The sequence below is a fragment of the Chlamydotis macqueenii genome, chromosome 2 (assembly GCF_036417535.1).
Source record: "Chlamydotis macqueenii isolate bChlMac1 chromosome 2, bChlMac1.mat, whole genome shotgun sequence".
Taxonomy (NCBI): Eukaryota; Metazoa; Chordata; class Aves; order Otidiformes; family Otididae; genus Chlamydotis; species Chlamydotis macqueenii.
The window spans coordinates 29,538,324-29,555,008 of NC_141557.1; positions in this window are offsets into that span (position 1 = coordinate 29,538,324).

A 16,685-nucleotide genomic window follows, 5' to 3' on the forward strand; every position below is an offset into this window, starting at 1 on the left:
CTTTATTTTAATACAAACAAGAAAAAAAAATATTTTTTTTCTTGATTACCCCTATTTACTAATGTTTAAGTGTCTGATATTTCAAATGTAATTTCATGTAATAAAATTTGGCTTGTGTTTTATTTAATTTGTAATGGTATATATTGTAATTAATAGTACAGAATTATATTTATATAATAAATATTATTTCCTATTTTATTATTCATATGATAAATGCTGTTCCATGCATAAACTGTGGTCATTGTATCTCAGAGCCATATGGAAGTAATTAGTGTTTTACCTAAGCAAGCTTAAAACATTTCTTTTGATTTTGTGGGTTTAAAAAGAAAAGTGGTAGTAGTTATGTTAGAATTGTTTATAATCTATTCTGCCTGATTGGGGACACAATGTACTGCTCTTTCAGAAGACACGTGCTTTCAAAAGCTTGTGTTTCTAAATTTGGGAAAAAGAAGAAGCTTTTGTCATTCTCTCTCAACTTCTCTTGGAAAAAGGTAGTTGATAAGTCAGATCCTCAGCTCATCTGACTCTAATGACATCTGCATCAGTATAGTAATCAGCACAGCTGAGGATTCGACCCTTCTGAATGGATGAAAGGAACATATCTGGATATAACCTAGTTAGCAAAGGAAAAATAAACAGTACCTTCAACAGTACCTTCAACTAAGGTGTAATATCATGAGGAAGTAAGTGGTTTTGTTTCATTGAAGAATATTCTAAATGGTTTAAATCTAATTTATATAACTCTGAACCATGTTCTTCAAGCCTATGCAATTGTCATTTAGTAGTTGATCACGCTATTATTATTTCTAACTTTTCCCATAATTTTCACTTTTCATTTTTTTTCCTGCTTAGCACTCCATGTAGAGTGGATTAGTCATGTTCTGTGTGATCTGATTTGAAGTCCATTGACTTGAGTGGGAAAGCTGCTGTCAATTTAATAGGGCACTGTCTCAGCCAGTCAAGAGATTAAGAATGCGCAAGTGTGTTTGAATTCTTGTAGGGCTTTGGAAATTATTTCAGCAGAAGTCCAAGACCAATTGGACCAGGTGAATGTTCAATGTCATCATTTAAGTTTAGATCCACCAAATGCATCATTGTGCTTTTACAAAGCTGCTTCAAAAAAGGAAGCACATTACAGTGACAGACCACAGCCTTTCACAAGATGACCTGGGCTGTTTTTCAAAGTGTATTAACAAAGAATAAGAAAACAAATGAGAACTGGCTTTATTGAATCCATCCATCATCTACAGACATACATGTCTGCAATAAAACACTTCAAGGATACTAGGCCTCATGTAAAACCTGTAGTGAAATCTTTATATAATAACGTAATTTTTGTTTTTTCTATGCTCCGGTGTGGATCTGAAGAAATGAAATGTAAGGTAAGCCTTTTATTTAGGACCTGCTGTGATGAGAACTGATCTTCTTTAGGCCCTTTCTGTGAGAAATGAAGTGGTAGAGGATTTCTTACTTGCTTTAGATGACAATTCACTTGATAAAACCTTGTGTGTGTTTGTTAACTTTCCTATCTTCAGTTTAAAACAGCAGTAATGAGTCACAGTTTTGTTTAAAGATCATATAAAAACACAGAACAGTGCTTTTTCTAGTCTGCGTCTTTGAATTAAATCAACTGCAAATGAATGTACTTGATTTTGACACCTAAAGTACTACAGAGGCCTTTTCTCTCCTGAGATATCTCACACTTTTTCTGTTGCTGCCACATTGTTCTTACAAGTATCACCGTAAAGATGTACTTTGCTTCTTCTAGAAAAAGCAGGTGTGGAGCACCAGCTACTCATTCTTAGTTAGGGCATGCCAGCTAACTGTACAGTTGCTTGATTTCTGTGCTCCTTATCCTGGGTCTAGTAGAGCCTAATGGATGTGGAGACAGGCCAGCCTCTTCCTCTGCCGAAGGAAGGTTTTTCGGGAGGACTAAAGGTATTCAGTCTAGGCACACCTGTGTTTGAGGAACCTTGTCGCCTTGCAGAACTCGTATCATGTGAATTAGGCACTCAAGTTCACAGGAGACTAGTGAGTGAGGAGGCTGAAGAGCTAGTCTATGGAAAAGGCTGAGGAAGGTTAAACCCCTGTTTCTTTCAGCAGCTTGGAAAGCACTTACTTGTGTACTGTTTTGAAATGTGATGAAAAACTCAAGCTGTATAGTCTGACTTGAGCTCTCTCAGTCCTTCCTCTCTGATAATCACTAGAGCTGAGTAGTCACTGTCCTGACTGAAAAGGAGGGAGAGCTTGACTATATTTTTTTTTGCTTCAAGTATTTCATTTTGACTGTGACTGGAACGAAGATATTCCATGTACAGTATAACTGATTTTGTACTAACTATCTAAACTCATTGGTTGAAAAACGGACACTTACAGACATGCGTATTGGGTGACATGTCCTTGGATTTGTATGCTGAACTATGCCATTTACACATGCCATTGTAACCAGTAGGTACCATTTAGACACTACAGTTTAGTGCTGTCAGGTCTTATTGACTATATGTACTTGCTACAGAAGAAACTGGGGAGGCTTTTGTGCTAAGGGAGGCAAAAAAAAGTAGATTGGAAAAGATATAGGTTGGGATTTTGGGAATGGAGAGATGCAAGCATGCAAAAAGATTGTTTTTGTGTAAGTATGCTTTGTTTTCTAGAAGGAACCTACAGTAGTACACTGGTGTGTTTGTATACTTGGTTTGTTTCATTTGTTTTAAAGACAGAGTTGACTGTAGAGCTGAAATGTGAGTCCAGTAACCTGCCCAGTATTCAGTAGGTTGCCCAGATCTTTCAGGCAGTAGTGAAATTTGGATCCAGAGTTGCACTTGCGTGAAAGCAAAGAGTAGAAGAATCCTGGCACAAAACTCCACCTGCACTTCATAAAAGTGCAGGTCGAACACTTCTGAATCCCACTGAGAATCTCAGGACTTGGTGTTCCCTTGTCTCTGTGTTCCTCTAAAGAAGAATTTTGGTTTTGGCTCCTCTTTGATGAGTGTTAAAGAGCATCTAAGTAACTGACATAACTTCCAGTTTTATTTAACTTCTGCTAAGTATTTGTTTTTACTACCTAGATTTCTCCCCTCCACCAGAAAACCCGAAAACCAAAAAAAACCCCAAAGCATTCACTATCATTTGATTAAGGTCCAATCTGCCCCTTGAAATTTTTCTTACAAAATCAAAACTTAGAGTTATTTGTTCTTCAGACTGTTAAGTAACTGTTCTTGAACCTGTTCCAGATCTGAAAGGCTCTTCTTAGGAATGTGTTCAATATTTACTTGAATAAAAATATCTTAACCTCAACTCTTTTTAAAAATGCTTTTTCATATCCTCATTCCAAAGAAAATAAGTCACTATCAAATACCACAAAGGCTCGTTATGTAAACTGATTTGGCCAGGTGAGCCAAATGATCTCTTGGGGAGGAAACAAGAGTCTGAAATATTTGTTTGATCTTTGTTTTCATTTTGGAAAGGCAGGTCACAGAAAATGAGTGGAATGTCAATTTCTGTTGTTTGGTATAAATTTTCAAACTTGGCTTTCAGCATAAGACAGAGCTGGAAAAGGAGCAAATTACCTGAATTCAGAGGAAAACGTGTGCACTGCTCAGGTACTTCAGGCTGAGTTGTGACTGTATATGTAACCGATGACTTGAGATGAGGAACCATTTAAAATGAAACATTTACCTTTTGGTATTAGAAATGTATCTTTGCTGGAGAGAACACCACTGTAAAGTCTAGAATAAGTTAATAATCTTTCTTTTCCTTTCCGTCTTTCTCAGTGTTCTATCTGAGTGTGCTAATACATATGAGTGAAGGGATAGGTCCTCTGTGCAGCATAAACATCCTCCAAAATAACAATTTTTGCATTCACATAGTGAAAGACTGTCTGTGCCCCAAAAAGAGACAGACGAAGAAAAGGATTTCTATGTAAAGGATTGTGAATTGTGAAGTAAAGCAATTCTATGTCACCTCTGAAAATAACAGTCAAATGTAATTTCTTTTACTCAGTGCTGCAATTTTTAAATTGTAAGACCATAACAGAAGTGTCCACTTGAACCCCAGTCTAGTAAATTGATATATGAATAAAATCTCCTAGGTTATACAAAATGTCACACAGTGCCAATTCTTTTAGTGCCTAGATACCCTCATATATGACAGCTGCTTAAACGAGGTGTAGATTGTTTATAAGTGCAGAAAACCCAAGCTGGCTGCAGGCAGAGAGAGATCAAGTTTAGGTAGCCTTATTAATTTAGGCGTAGTCCTTGATAGAAGTGACTATATTGTTTCCAGGACCAGCAAATCCAAAAGCAGCTTATGTTGTATTGCACAGAACAGAGCTGAAGCGTAGTAAGTCCTGTTAAGTCTAAGTTAGCAGCTTGAGCATTTCTGAACTCTGCTACCAGAGTTAAAAATGCTGTGCATGGTGTGGGGACACCTCTGTGTCACTCTGTGTGAAGACTGTTTGGATTTAGCATGGACTTTATCAGTCTACTGTAGTTATCGCTGCATTACCTTTTAACACCTCAGGTATCAGGAGAATATACTAGTTTGGACATGGGAAAATGGGCCCAGAAGTTTGGGGCTGCACGTGAGCTAAGAAGCCCACCTCAGACGAAGACTACAGAGAAACGGGAGAGAAAGACTTTCACGTGAATCTGAGAGAAGCCATTAACTCACCTAGATAATAAATCCAAACTAATAAACACCAGTGAATGACCACATTGGGATCCTCTGTAACACGCTTTCCCATTATATCTGTAGTACCTTTATTGCCGGGGTTATTCAGTTTTCTCAACAAACCATTCCTCCATATATTGGAGTGTTGATAGTATTTTATAACCTGATTGGCCTCAGATAGCCTTACTATCCGAGAATAACTGCACTGATGTCAGTGGCATCACACTAGCATAAACTAATAAATTGGTGCAGTTATTTAAATAAAAAGAAACAAATTTTCAAGTTCGACCTGAATATCCCCTCCCCGCCACGTCCCCACCCCTTGCTAAAACAAACTATCTTACATGAATTAAATGTTTTGTTTTAGAAAGCTGTCCTTTTTACAGTTAAAAAACAAGCAACCAAACAGAAAAACACTCCCCCGCCATTTTCCATAAGTCTTCCCATCTTTGTAATGTATCTGTGAAGACCTACCGGCTGTGAAGGTTATCTGACATGTAATCGCAGTTGGATGGATGTGCTGATGTTTTCTTTATAACAATTTTCTAAAATGTAGACATGACACTGATTATGAAAAAGTGAAATCTGGATTATTTTTTTTTCTTGCTGCTGATGGACATAGACTAGGATAAACTGCAGGGCACAAATGTATACTCTATCCCTTAGATACCATAGATATTTAATGACATTGGCTTTAATGGTTTACGTGATCCAGCAATATATATATAGCTTTTCAGGTCCTGTTGTGCTGAAATTTAATCTTGATCCTAAACATATGTTAATAGAAATTGATCAGAAAATTTGCAAAAAGCCCTTTGATAGCATCTCTCATCATAAACTTGTGGAGCCTTTAGGAATCAACAATAAGCTTAGCTCATCAGTCAGTGTGTGAACCCTAGCCCTCACTATAGCCTATTGGTATCTACCTGATGCAGAACCACCTCCTTGTGCTTCCTACCTGTAACTCTTACTCTATTTGCCCTTAACATCCTGCTATTCACAGCTAAGTGAGAGGCTAAAGGGTAGCAAGGGAGAATTTTCTAGAAGTTCTAACATCAAAACATTGCATGAATAAAATGCAAATCAAAGCAAGCTTCCTTTCTGCTTATTCACTTCAGTGTAATCGGTTGGTTTGTGGTGTATCCCTGGCCTTAGTCAAGAACTGAGATCACCTAGTGTAAAAAACTGGTTGTGATTGTATTTTCTAGGTTACTTTGTGAAAAAAAATTTGCTTAACAACATTTTAAAAAATGATAAATCAAGTACACCTAGTATTTTGCTGTCAGAAGGCTTGATACCACATCAGAGTGAAAATGCTTTAACTAAGAAGGGAAAAGCAAGCAAGACTTTGAATAATTGCATAATATTGATTGTAACTGTATGCACTGCAAGGTCACCAGTGCATTAACACTCGGTAACGACTGCTATATCCCGTGGTTATTGCAGAATTCTTTTCCAGTTGTTGATGTCAAGTCTGCTTAGTTTGCCAAAGGCTAGTAAACAGATGAATGTAATTAGGACTTCCACAAATAGAGTCTTGTTAATAATCAGTACCAGGATGGGTATATAGAGAAGTAAAGAATAATTGTATTGCTGCTTAGCTTTTCTCTGGGCTGTCTCTGCAGTCAATTTCTGAGCAATACCATAGGTAACTCAGTAGTTATGTAGCTCAATAATACTATAGGAATATGGAAATAAACATGTTAGCATTGTACCATTGGCAGCCTGATACTTGTAAAGATCAATGTAACAGTTGTTATGTAGACTTCACAAATGTGTGCATAAGAATTTAGGAGAGTCAACCTCCATCTGCCAAATGCAAATACTTAACAGAGTCCTCAGCTTCTGAAGTCAGGTGTCCTGCCACCTTCTATAGTGCATAGTGAGACCCTCAGAATGGGAATCATAGAGATCATCAGGCTGAGCAGGAAAACAACAAGTCTGACTGCTTCAAGGGAAGAATAATAACAGGTAATCAACTACCAACAACTTACAGACTAGAAAAATCGATGACGTTTTGCTCTTGCGTGTGTTACCTATAGGCTGGATAAAAAGCTGAGTGCCAAACAAGTTAGTAGAGTTAAGCTACTGCAGAAACTAACTGCACATGTTCTGCTTTGTGGTAACTTTCTGATTAAGGACTAAATGCATTGGTTTTGTCCAGTAGTAAATTGCTTTGAATCGTCTTGCAGGGAAGAATAGAGCGATTTAAAAATCACAAGAGTGTTTCCATCTGGACATAAATTCCCTTTTTTCTCAAGCCCCTGTTCAGTACTCTCACAGGGTAGGATCATCTCTCCTGTAAACATATGTTGAGACATTTTGGGTTCTTTCAGCATTAAAATATCCTCATATTCCATGTGGAAAATAATTCACATTGCTTTTTCTATTTCAAGCTGAGTCACAAGTTCATTAGAGGGAGAGAATTTGGACTGCTGTAAACAACAAAACTCAAATCAATGGTGGTGTAATTATTCACAAGTATAGTGTATTATTGAGCCAGCTGTGTATACAGGACAACACTGCCATTAAAAGCTGTAAAAAATATCTTTTTTTTCTCGACACTTGTGGCTCAAACTATTTTTAACATATCACAGTGAAATTTACATCTGCTGTGTCTTACATTTGTGATCTTAAAAGGAAACTGCCAGTTTATTGGCACTGTAAAGTCATACCTATGTACTGCATTAAAAATGGATCTGTTTACTTTCTTTGGCTTTGTGATAGAAAAACAAATGTTTTAATCACTGTGGGGAAAAGAACTGTTTATTTATAATTGCACCTGTTCTGGTGTAATAGGAAATACAGTTTGAGCCACGCTTTCCTGGAATTGTTGTCTGACTGGTACAGTTGTTCACTAAATCTGAAACCCTTGTGTTGTCTTTCAAGGGATGTTTTATTTATTCTACTTTATTTATTTATTTTTAAATGGCTGGAATGGAATGTTCCTCTTTACATTAGTATCCTAGCTATGTTTCCTGAGCTGCCTCTGTGGATGTCTTTCAGGCCTGGACAGTAGCATCCAGTGTCTTCAAATTAGCATTCCTTGATGAAGTTGACTTAAACGTCAAATGCATGTGACTGTGGGCCAAGTTTGAAGTAAAGAAAATAGTGTTCTACAAACTGTAGGAGTTGCTTGGGAAGCTTTTTTTGTTTTTTTTTGCACTCCTTGGAATATTTTGTTTACTTCTATCTGAAGGTTTGCAAACCAGCCTTATTGTTTCTAGCACTTGCAAGAATTGTACCCCTGCCCAGCGGCATTTCCTTCCCTCACCCAAAGGGTTTCAGTTTTAAAAGTTTTCAGGAAATATTAAAAAGACTTCATGATGTATGTTTCAGCAATCAAATAAAAGTAATTGAAGTTCACATTTAGCTTCTTTCTAAGTTCAGAATGTTTAATGCATTCACCCCTGAATGGGGGAATTGCTCTTGTTCAGGCAGACCCTTCCTAAATGCCATTAGTAAGAACAGAGATTTAAATCAGCAAAGTGGTTACTCCTCCCTAAGTGATAGGCAAGCATACACTTTCTCCTTCCTTAACAAATCAAGTAAATTTTTAATGTCTCTAAAAGGCAGCTTAAATGCATCCATGTGGAAAAAATGGCTGGAAAATAAAATTTCTGACGTGTGGAAAAATTAACATTTGGACATTTTTATTTTTACTCCAAATGCAAACAAAAGTTCACCGTTGTAAGATTTCTTGTTGAAAGCAGATTTTGATTACTAATTGTTGGCTATTTCAGCTTGAAAATCTGGATCAATAAAAAAAAAAAATTAGTTGGAAAATTCAATATTTTTGGCTGTGATTAAAAAAATATAAATTATTTTTTCTTTATGGATTTTTTATTTTCCCTCTCCGATTTTGTAGAAGATTATAAGATCATACTGGTAAGCAAGACATGATGGACAAACATAACAAAAAAAAACCAAAAAAGTGAAAGCTAAGCAGTGAGTAGAATTAATATCAAAATTTGAAACTATTTTGCCAACCTTGTTTTTTTTTTAAAAAAAAAAAAAACAAAGAAGTTATTACTTGAAAGGACCATGGCTGATATTTATCAATCCGATGAAGTAACATCGTAGAGGCCTGAGACTCAGACCTTGCTAAGGTAATTAAATTACTGACTGCTACTGAATGGAACATTTTTGTTATATCTGTCAATATTAGGGGAAGGATGGCTATGAGGAAATGGCTGTGATTGCCTTTTCAAAGGCAAGCACAAGGCCTAAGAATTTTTAAGAACACATGGAAGCCTTAGGAAGTGAGGGGGAAGCTCAGGAGGAAGGAAAAAGAGTGGATATTTAAATTATCTGTGCTGCAGATGTTACCAAATAGTCTGCAAGGGAAAAGTGACCTGTTAGCATGGCTCTGAAAAAGAGGTGTTTATCAGATAAGGCTTGGACAAATATTTTTGAAAGCTCAGAACAGAAGCAGACTGTGTAATGTCTTAGGCATACCCTTGAATATTACAGAGCCTGTGATTAGTAGAGTAAGTCCTAGCTCAAATCTTCTTCATTGTGATGCTCTGAGGAGCTGTAGTGTCTGGGGACGCCACAGGAAGGTTATGGTTTTGCATGTAATTTGAGTTTCACTTTGTGGTGTCCTGCTGGGGATGTGGCTAAAATTATCATTTGGAGAGAAAATTTGTTGTGATCGGGATTGTGAAAAAGTTGTAATTTGCTAACGCAAAACCAAGTCGGCATTACCTAATGATGGGGTCATTGGACTGCAACCCAGAAGAGCTGAACTCTATTCTTGGCTTGCATACTGGCCTACTGAGTGAGTTGGGGCAAGCTGCTTGACGTCACTCAGTATGGCAGTTAGTGATCCCTGACTTCTTTGAAAGACTATTTGAGTTCCGCTGATGAAAAGGCTTATTGTTACTTATCCTTATTTAATGTTATATTAATATTAATCAAGAAAGGTATTTTCCTCCAAATGAAAGCTATTTGCTTTAGAAAGATTCAGTTGTATTATTCTTGATGAGCTATTTCTGAAAATCTGTTCTTCTCATTGTAAAATAGTCTAATACTTAGCTTTTTGCACATTTGCAGGTTTAGAGAGAAACAGTAAATATGAAAGAATTAGTTTGATCTCCATTAACTATCTAAGAAGGTGCATGAACCAGGTAATTAATGTTAAACATTGCGGCACCTAATTTAGCATTTAAAGACTGCATCTGCTGCTAAACTGATCAAAGTACTTGCTTAATGGACTTGAGCACTGTACCACAGTTGTTCCTATGGTTCAATAGGAAGCAGGATCCTTGGGGTGTGGTTTTCATCTGTGCCTACTGGTGCTCTCCCAAACAGTTTCCAGATCTGGGGGGAAGGACATGCCAGGCATGGTTCTCTATGATCAGTCTAGAAGTTGCTACCATATTCTGGGAAAAAAAGACTTTTAAAAATGTGGATGCGACAAGGCTGTAATGAGTCCTGTTGGGACCAGGGACAGATTTTCTTTACTGTTGTAGTAGTAGTCAAAGATGGCAGGCAAAATACAGCCTTCTGTAACTAATTATGCATCATAAGTTGCTATTTCTGTTGTAGTTTGATCATAGTTCATTCTGCTGAGGGGAAAACACTGAAATAATAATAATTGTGGTAGCAGTAGCAGGGGCATAGGTATGTCCATTTTGTATAATCCGTTAAGAGTTTTCCAAGTATAGAATCTACTATCACTTTAAGCAGGGCCCATTATATTTTGAGTTACTCAGATGAAGTCAGCTTTTCTTGCTATGAATGCCACATTTTGACCTTCTACAAAAGCCAGGCTCAGAAAAGATACATTGCCTACCTCGGGAAACAGCAACTCTGAGAATAGTGTACAAGGAAGTGATGCCAGTGGCTACTCAAGGAGAACATCATTGTTGTCAGGATGTCATTAGGACATCCTACATTCATCACAGATGGGCAGTGGCTGCAGCACCTACTGAGGTTGTCCCACAAAGTTTTTCTCAGCAGACTTGGCTACTGTACTTCCTTCTATTGCTGATATTGGGACTTCTCTACCAAATCTAATCAACACCTGACACTGCTGCTTAAGTGGCATAAATGCATCATGGAAATTATGCTTGGATATTTAAGATCCACATATATTTGAAAAACTCCTTGTTAGTCACCTTGAACTCTTAAAATTAGGCACTTTCCTACAAATAACTTATTGGAGTATCCGTGGAAGCACAATGCAATGAAACAAAGGGAGTAAAAGCTCTACAATTAAACACACTGCCAACTAATATGTTTCAGTAATGCTCATGCTGTAATTCAGAAAACAGTTATCCAAGGTTATTTGACTAACATGATTTATCTAATCTGTATCTGACTAGTGACAACAATATCATGCTTGTGATCCTGAGAGAATCACACAAAATTTGTTTACTTCTTGGGAAGATTCTAGAACACTGAATTGCTGTTATAGACAAATAAATTAGTTCTTTTTCTACTAGGGATAGTGTTCTTTACAATACAGGATGTTAAATGAAAAAGTAAGTAAAAAGTATTCAGTCTTGGCAGTGAGGTGTAGCTAAACTGTATATTACCTAAATCATGGGTCTTTAAACTCTACCTAGTTTTGCTTGCCCTTCACTGTAGCATTGGGGCTGTATGTTCTACAGGGCAGATGTTCTCTGAAAAGAGGTGGTGAATGAGGAATATTATCTGAACTTTGTAGACAAAGTGAAATTTGAGAATTTTGTAATCTGATGCTAGGGAAGCCATAATCCTATCTAGAGAACAACCCTATAAAGACTGTATCTGTAGATAAAGGGTATATCTTAAGGGTATACCTCCCTTAAATGCCTAGGAATTTTGCCAGGGTCAGCCTTAGCCATTTGCCTGTGGTACCTGGAGAACTCCTGCTGCTTTACTGAGCAGCTTTACTGAGTCAGTGGTAGCATCCAGGGAAGGACGGAGCTACTGTGGATTCTCAGTAAGTTCAGTGTGAACAGAGCACATTAATGGGTAGACTGGCCTCTTTGCTCTTCGGGCTCAGTGAATGGCTGTCACTTTGTAGGGGTGGCTAACAATTTACTAAGGAGACACTTGTCCTGGGATTTGGCAAGGGTAGCCAAAACTCACTAATCCCTGTCACTTTAAAGCTACTATTGACTTAGGGAGAGGGTCTCTCTTTTTTGGATGGTTTTGGTTGTTATACTTAATCCCTAAAAAGAAACCTTCCCCCCCCCCCCCCGCCTTCCTCTGAATCAGGTGCCTATTTTAAACTTTGATCTAGAATCCAGAATGATTCACAAAAATACCATACTGTTCAGCATTGCAAAGCTAGCTGCTTTTCTTTAAGGGGTCTACTCCAGGGCTAAGTGCATGAGCTGTGAAGCTGATTTTTACATTCTTACTAGTCATATGTAAAGAATTTATGAACATCTGATGTCCCTTTTGTAACTATGGAGATATGTTGAAATCTCTGCCGAATGATCCAAATTCCCAAATTATACCTGGACACAATTTTGGTCAGGAAAAGGTTAAACATTCAGAGAAATAGAAACCCAAGTGCATTTTGACTCCATCCAGTTTCCAGACTGAATCTGGAATCTCTCATCACAACATAACAAACTAAATCTTGTCAAAAAGTAACTCTAATTTGGATGTAACCCGAGGGAAGAGGATTATGAGAATGATGGCTCAGCTCAGGAGAAATCTTCATGAATTTGTCTCTTTCTAATATAAGCACAAGTTGTACCTCAGAAATGCTTGTTTGACTTTCTGAAAACAGCAAGGAATCCACTGTTACCTCAGGCAGGGAATTTCATCTCGGTTTACTTAATATTCAGGAGTGCCCTAATGGATAATACCCTGAATAACTATTGCAGCAATTCCTGCATCTTTGAAATATCATAGCTTAGCTCCATGTAGGATGTAGACTATTAAACTAGTGAGAAATTGCTGAGGGTAGAAATACATTTAAAATCTTTAACTGATTTGATTTCTACAAAGTGCATGATATTTTTCTGAATGATACACCAAAAACACAAGAACTTTTACACCAGTATTTCTCATAACAATCTCCCTTGCAAAATGAGAACAGTTCATTGTAATCAGAATATTTTCCTTCCTTGTGCTTAAGTTTTAATTTACTATTGACTCTGTTGTGCCTAATTTTCTACTTTTCTGACCAGTCTTTAATGTGGTACTGTAGCTAGCAAAGTACAGACTTCCCTGCATTTCACCCAGAGTATGTGCTGGGAAGTCAAATTATGATGTTAAAAATGTACCTTAAAAGGTAATATCAAAGTGTTCTAGGATTGAGGAGAAATTATATCCAAAGCAGAATTCAAACAAGAATAATCAGTTTTACATTTCATGAATTAGTGTAATATATTTTTATTCCAAAATAGATGGGACCAGATCTCTGGATAGCATCCCCATTTTACCAGTAATTACCCCAGATTCTCATTTAGGGCCATCATATGAGGCTGTGGGACAACAGAATTATATGAAGAGCACATGGAAAAAAAATAGTTCTTGTGATGCTACCATTAAACATTGTATCACAATATGCCTTCAGTTCTTGCATAATCTGAAGTTCTGTGGTTTCTCTGTCAGCTTAATTTTTCATCTATGGATTTTAAAATCTCACTTGTAATCTTGGAAAGTAGTATGGAAATTTGGTGGCTGATCAGTTTTGTCATGCTGATCTTATTCTCCTAAACAATAAGGAGAAGCAATGAAAGACAGAGCTGTAGGTGTAAAAGGTTATGACAGCTGTATTTTAACAGCAAAGGCTTGAGGTGTGCTGAATAACAGGCATGACATAGCAAGGCAGAATCTGTTGCAGAATCTGAAGTTTCAACACATATCACACGCAAAGAGTGCTTATACTAGCATTCAAGGCAACAATCTACTTTCTTTGTTGTCTAGTTGTTATCAAATAGTTAAGTTTTATAACATCTAATTTTTTTTTTTTTAAAATCCTAGGAAAGGATATTTATAGAGAGTTTGATACTTCATACTTTTGAATTGTATGGGGTGGGTTTTTTGTTTGTTTGGGGTTTTTGCGTGTACAGAATGCATGCAAGATAGACATAATTCCAGAGGAATCAAACAGGTAGACAGCTGAAACTGTCATCACTGACAGTCAAAATAGAAACCAGTGGAGTTTTAGGAGCACATCCTCAGAATAGATGAGGGTGGCTAACTCCTGGAAGAGTGTGTGTGTTTTTGAAGAATGAGAGGGGCAAGGAAGGAGGGCCAATGAAGAAATAAAGAATTGGCAATAAGCCAGTTAGAAGACTTTACAGATAAATTTTAAAGGACTCTGTGATGAAAAGTTGAAAGATCTAAGATAGAAGAGAAGGATGTAATCATACTCTAATATTATTATAATACCTGGATAAGAATTGTAGCAGGTGTATCTTAAAAACAAAATCCCATTCCTCTTCACACTCCAACAGACATTATAAAGAAAACAAATTTTGAAGTAATAATGAGTATCCTAAAAAAATTAATAACCTCCTTTTTAATCTTTAAATAATGAATAGACTTTTCTTTTCAGTGATTAACACTTTGGAATCATATTCTTTCTTTAGCTCAAGAGACAATTATAGTAAAATTAGTCAAATTATATTTTACTTAAGATGTATTGTCTTTTCTTCTCAGGTTGGCTTAGAATGAGGTCTCAAAGAAAATCCATTCTTTCTCCCCAGGCAGGCTCTGAAAAACAATCTGTTTATTTTCTCTGTGTGTCTAACTGGCTTTTTCATTGCAATGTGGTTTCCTTCTGCAAAGCAAAGCAGAAGGAAAAAAAATGCTATTCTTCTGCAGGGGTATCTGTGAAGTTAATAACTCTCCTTAGATCCTTCATGAAAGTCAAAGCTTTTATGGCAAAGACACAGACTTTTCTCTACAGCATTACGTGAGTAAGATCTCCTTCTGAACCACTTGAGTATAAACATACTACCTGGCTTTTCTGTATATCCAGAGTATGTGGCACCGTAAAAATTACCAAGAATTCCCAAGATCTTTTTAACTTTGTCTATGACAATGCCTAATATGTAAAATCATGGAAATAACTTGTATTATTGACTAAAGTTACAGTATTTGTGACTATTAGTATTTAGGATTTGACCAGACAACAATCGTATGCTCTTCTCATGCAGTTCAATCATTGCCGTGACTCAAAAATATCAAGTAAGATAAATACGCTGAGGAAGAAGGTGGAGGGAAATCATACTATACAAAAGCAGACAGAAGAGGAAGATTTTTTAGAACATGCAAAAGCAGCCAGATTCCTGTCTACTTGGCACAAGTGAAAGATAGGAGAAGCCTGATGGTTCGATGTAGTGTCATAGAGCTGCCAGTCAGAGCTGTGGATAGATGAAGAAGTGGAGGGGGAAGTGAGGCAAGGGGAACCAGCTGGGATAGGAAGAGAATAGTATGAGTGTTGCAATGAGCCCTAGCTACCAGACACAGGGTGGGGAATCTGGTGTGAAACACGCAAGCTGTACCTGAGAAAGGGATCAAGGGAGAAGCACACCTCTGATAATGCCTGCATTGTGTCCTATTCAATGCTCTAATGAGGTGTCTGTAAGAGAAGACGGGGTGAGGACTTTTCACAATTTCATGTTTTGTATGTGATTACATCTTTCTTCAAAAGGTTAGAGAGAACACAGTAATTGAACGTGTTGGTGCTATCTTTGCACTAATGACTGGAGTAGATGGCAGAAGTGCTGTGCAACAGAGAGAGGAGAAAAAGGAAAGAACTGGTAGCTTCTGAGAAGCAGCAGGCATGTTATGTTCCTTGCATCTGGTCCTATGCCCGTGACATTGCATTGTGGATATTTTTGCTAAAAATCAGTTCCATTTTGTAATTTCAATTTTAATTTAGATGTGCTGGTTTCAGCAATTGCCAGAAAAGTTATCTCACATTAAAAATACAATTTCTGGTGAAATCCAGGGAAAGATTTGCCTGAGAGCAGCCCAGCAGCGATGAGGAAAAGAAAAGGAGTTAGATATTAGAGGCTTGTATTGAACTCCTAACCTGAATCAAGCAACGTGGAAAAAGAAAGCTTGACTTTTCTTTATCCTAAATTAATGTAATCACTTACTCAAGACTGGGATTTCCCTTCTTTCTGACAGGAAACTTCAACAGTCTTGGATATACCCAGTGCAGCACGGAAATATTTCTTTACTTATTTCCTGCTTTTGTATAATTTTTAGAATTAAGCTACATTTCCAGTGAAAATGCATGGGACAAAGGGACATGAGAAGCCTACCTCTATTTGAAAGATGGGAGTTAGTCTTCTAGCTTCTCTAGATCCTTTTGAAAGAAGTACCTTGCAGTGCTATGCATCCAGAAATAATTTAATTCATAAATTATATGGCTCATTCTCACTCTTAGAAAGTAGCAGATAGTTCTAGTTCTAGAATGTCCTGAACTCTCTGGCTTTTCCTGATTTCAATCAGATTCCAGACATCTTTGTAGATTTAGATAAGGGTCAGATAAGCATTCATATTTTCACATGGTTACTTAAACTTCTTGCTGAGGTTTATTCCTTTATTTTTCTTTTGTAATTGTACATTGACACCTCTATTTTTAAATACTCTGAAAATTTTCTTGCTCTTTTCTCATTGTTGAAAGTGATGGGATAGTCATAATGGGATTTAAAAGTACTTGCTGAAAAATAATTTGCATTCTCATCTGTGCATTAGACAGTTGGGAAAAAATATGTGATGATCCTAAGTGGATCTGACACCAAATGCTCACAGTGCAGATAACAATTTTCATCACTATTAGATTCCTATGTCCCTATATTTTTTCTCCCCCTCACATAGTAGTGTCAACAACTATAACATTTTTAGAACTCCCAGGCAAAGAGAAGCTGCATTTTAAGCAATTAAGACTGTAAAAAATGTACCTGCAGAGAAAATATTTCTAACAAGCCTTGGAAGATTTTGTGAATATGCCAGATATTTCTGCTGTTTGTTATCAAGGACAAGCTGTAACATTTACGTCACTTAACCTTTAGCCAAACCTTTATAATAAATAGTATTTTTTTCTG